Source organism: Apium graveolens, unplaced genomic scaffold (assembly GCF_009905375.1).
Source record: "Apium graveolens cultivar Ventura unplaced genomic scaffold, ASM990537v1 ctg7017, whole genome shotgun sequence".
In the NCBI taxonomy this organism is placed as follows: domain Eukaryota; kingdom Viridiplantae; phylum Streptophyta; class Magnoliopsida; order Apiales; family Apiaceae; genus Apium; species Apium graveolens.
The window spans coordinates 34473-38463 of record NW_027419972.1 but is presented as its reverse complement, the minus strand read 5'-3'; the positions used below and the strand labels follow the sequence as shown (position 1 = coordinate 38463).

Here is a 3991-nt window from a genome sequence, read left to right as displayed (position 1 = left end):
TTAAACTGATGATGAGAGCAAAGTTCGAATTACAAACCCGACTAAAAGTATATGAAAAGTTTGGGGCTGCAGTTTACTAAAATATTTGATGTTACATATGAAAAATTACAAAATGTAAAATAGCTTCTTAATAGATAGAAATGTTGAACTAAAAACTCCCAATTCCAAACTTTGCACCTAGTTCTTGTTTTTCTTCATCATTAGTTTCTCACTGCCCTTAGTATCCGACTACATCATTTTCCTTATCATGGGTATTAGACTCCCCTTTAATGATCTTATTAAGGAATGTTTTAAAGCCTATACATAATCGATTACAAAATATAATTAAGTCAAAAGATTTATGTAGATAATGGGCAGAAAGCTGCTTGAGATATGACATATAGAAGTTCATTAACATGTATATATCTAAACTTTTACAATAAATAAATAAAATAACTAATCATACTCCATAATAACATTATAATGCTTGTCACTTTCAACATTTATGTGATGTTACTCTATGATCACTATCACGGTCAACTCATAACAGAATAGTAGACTATTACATCACAATACAAACTAACTTGTATTACATCTAGACTATTCTTAAACTCAACCCTTAGAGCAGGTACAAGACAGAAAATTTTGGTGCCCAACTCCCGTATTGGGAAGCAAAATATGCACATGTCCCTCCACTAGCATTGGAGGAGAAAGAAAAGTTAGGCAGGTGGGCAGTTAAATGGCCATGGCCAACAGTAGAGCACTGCTTATTAATAATTCTTTTTTATGTTTCTTTTATCATTTAACATAAAATATAACCGTTAGTATATATGATTATGAATGTAACCATTGAACTAGTAACGGCTAAAAAAATTTAGGTTATAAATAGTAACTCATTTTCATTCATTTTGTACCATAAACTTCATCTCTCTGTAGCAAATTTTTTATTCTAAAATTCTACTCCAAAATTATGAATTCCAATAATTTTCAACGTCCAAATTCCCAAAATTCAAATCCCAATCCTCAAACTCCTAATTTAAAATTTTCATTTCAATATCCAAATTCATACTTTCCATTTATGCAAAATGCTAATATGGAAAATGCTCAATCTTCAGACCAACGAAATTTTAATTCTTAAATTTCTAATCCTTCTTATCCATTTTCAATAATTTATTTCCATTTACTCAAAATTCTCAAATTTATCCTTTTCCATATACTCAAAATTTTCCAACATCACTTCCATAATATAGAAACAATCCGACGCCAACAAATGTTGAAAAATCTCCACTTTCACAATTTTCTACTTTTAATAGTAGAGATGTCATAGATTTAAATGATGATTTCGTTGAACCTGAAGATATACGAGAAAGTGGTGTTCAATGGAAATGGGAAGAAGATAAGCTCTTAATTAGGGCAAAACATTTTGGGAACGAATTCGTGAGTATTGCGAAGAAAGTGAGCCTAGTCTTATCAAATGAGGCGTTGCCGCTATAAGAAAAAGATGGCAATGAATTAATGAAGGGGCTCAAAATATGGAGCACGTTTTGAAAAAACACAAAAAATAATTAGAAGTGGTTCAAACATGACAAATATTGTAAAAAGAGCTCATAGTCTCCATAAAACTACTTTTGGAAAGAAAAGTAACTTTGAGTTTCATTGGAGTGAGCTTCGTAGTCAACCAAAATGGAGAGGTCCTACTATAAATAGTGGGAGTACAAAAAGAACTAAATTAAGTGATTTCGGAGCTTATTTGTCATCAGGAAACAATGAAATACCAGATGACAATAATATCGTGGAATCCCCGGTTCATCCTAAAGGAACAAAAGCAGCCAAGAGGAAAGGGAAAGGAAAGAAGAAAATCATGGATTTGGATGTTGAACGCTATGAAGAAATGACACTTGTTCATGTAGGAAGTTATCTCTATTAGAAGAATTTAATAAAAACCATGAAAGAGAGATAGAAGCCAAGGACATGGAGATGGAATTAAAGATCATTATGGCAGACACAAGTATAATGACTAAAGCTCAGCTTGAATTGCACGCATCGCTGATTGATGAAATAAGAAGGAAAAGAGAAAGTAGAAACAATTAGTATTATTTGGTTTGTAATGTTTGTATTATAGTGTTTAGCTTCTAGTATTTGTCTTGTAGTGTTTGGCTTATAGTATTTGGCTTGTAGTATTTGGCATGTAGCGTTTGAATTTTAGTGTTTGGAAGCTAGTCACTGTAGTGTTGTGATTGTTTGAAAGTCATTGGAATAAATTCATTTTATGCTCTACATAAGATCATTAAAGTCAAATTCATTACATATCTTCTTATTAACAAATATACACTATGACAAATAATTTTGATATACATAGAGAGTTTGTTAAGGAGCTACTCACTGAAGATGATAAATACGAGAAATATCGACTTCATCTTTTTAACAAACTTCACGGCGAAGGCTCTTCATCAACACCTCGTAGAACGATATACAGAGATCGTGAAGCAGGCCATGAATTCCTTGTGAAAGATTATTTTATAGAATATCCAGTTTATATTGCGGAAACATTTCGTAGAAGATTCCGAATGGGAAGACATATATTTTTTCGTATTGTTGAGGGTGGATGCATTAGGAAGAAAAGGCTTATCACCTCTACAAAAATGTACTACAGCCATGCGTATGTTGGCATATGGAGTGGCTGCCGATGCTGTTGATGACTATGTGCGAATTTGCGAGTCAACTGCCATTGAATGCTTGTAAAAATTTGTTACCAATATTATTTTGATATTTGAAAATGAGTACTTGTGAAAGCCCAACTCAAATGATGTTCGGCGTTTATTAGAGATGGGGGAGGCCCGTGATTATCCTGATATGATGGGTAGTATTGATTGTATGCATTGGCAATGGAAGAATTATCATAAAGCATGGAAGGGGATGTTTTTGAGTGGTCACAAGGGGTTTCCAACACTTCTACTTGAAGCGGTTGCCTATTCTGATTTATGGATATGGCATGCATTTTTTGGAGTTATCGGATCTAATAATGACATAAATGTTTTAGACCGGTCGCCAGTATTTAACGAAATGCTACAAGGTCGTGCACCGGAAATAAATTATACGTTGAATGGTAACAACTATAATTTAGAGTATTATTTAGCGGATGGAATATACCCAGAATGAGCAACATTTGTCAAAACGATTCCACGTCCACAAGGTGAGAAGAGAAAGTTATTTATGAAATATTAGAAAAGTCAAGGAAAAGATGTTGAACGAGCATTTGGGGTACTACAGTCTCGCTTTGCAATTGTACGTGGTCCTGCGCGGTTCTGGGATAAAGGAGATCTTGCTAAAATAATAAGAGCATGCATTATAATGCACAATATGATTGTCGAGGATGAAAGAGACACATATGCTACTCCATTTGGTCCGCTACCATCTTACGATGATACAACAAATGGAATAGCACAACCAAATTTAGGCGAGGAGCCTTTTCTCCCGTATAAAATTATGTCGAAAGACTGTCCAAATCCGTGACTGACAAAAATATCATCAACTACAAACTGACTTGGTGGAGCACATCTCACAATTTCATGCTACCCGTCAAATTATCTAAATGTTTAGATTTTTAAATATGATTATGTTGTTCTCTTAATATTTTTAATATGTCATGTATTTGAATTATGGAAATATTTTAGTTTATACTTAAATTTGCCTTTATTAAAATTAATAATTTATTAATTTAGTTGTATGCTAACAAAAATTTTATAAAATAATTGTACATTAATTAAGCTATATAATTGAGTTTAGTGGGGTTCAAATATATAAAAAGTAATATAAAGTAATAGGAAAGTTGGACATTGTATTGGAGATAATGGGATACAATTTTTCTGGGGACAATTTTTGCTTAGTTGGCAGCTTGGTGGGGACAGAAAGAAGGGAATTGGCCGCGCATCGCTGCGGCTGCTCTTAGAACTTACACGTACGGTAATGACACATGGAAGAGGGCTACTGTGGCGCCCTCCAAACCCGGGTC

General features: G+C 33.5%; 1 pseudogene; it reads left to right on the top strand.

The window, feature by feature from the left end:
* Positions 1 to 2312: 2312 nt before the first annotated feature.
* On the top strand, positions 2313 to 3492 carry LOC141703713 (uncharacterized; annotated as a pseudogene).
* Positions 3493 to 3991: the final 499 nt, after the last annotated feature.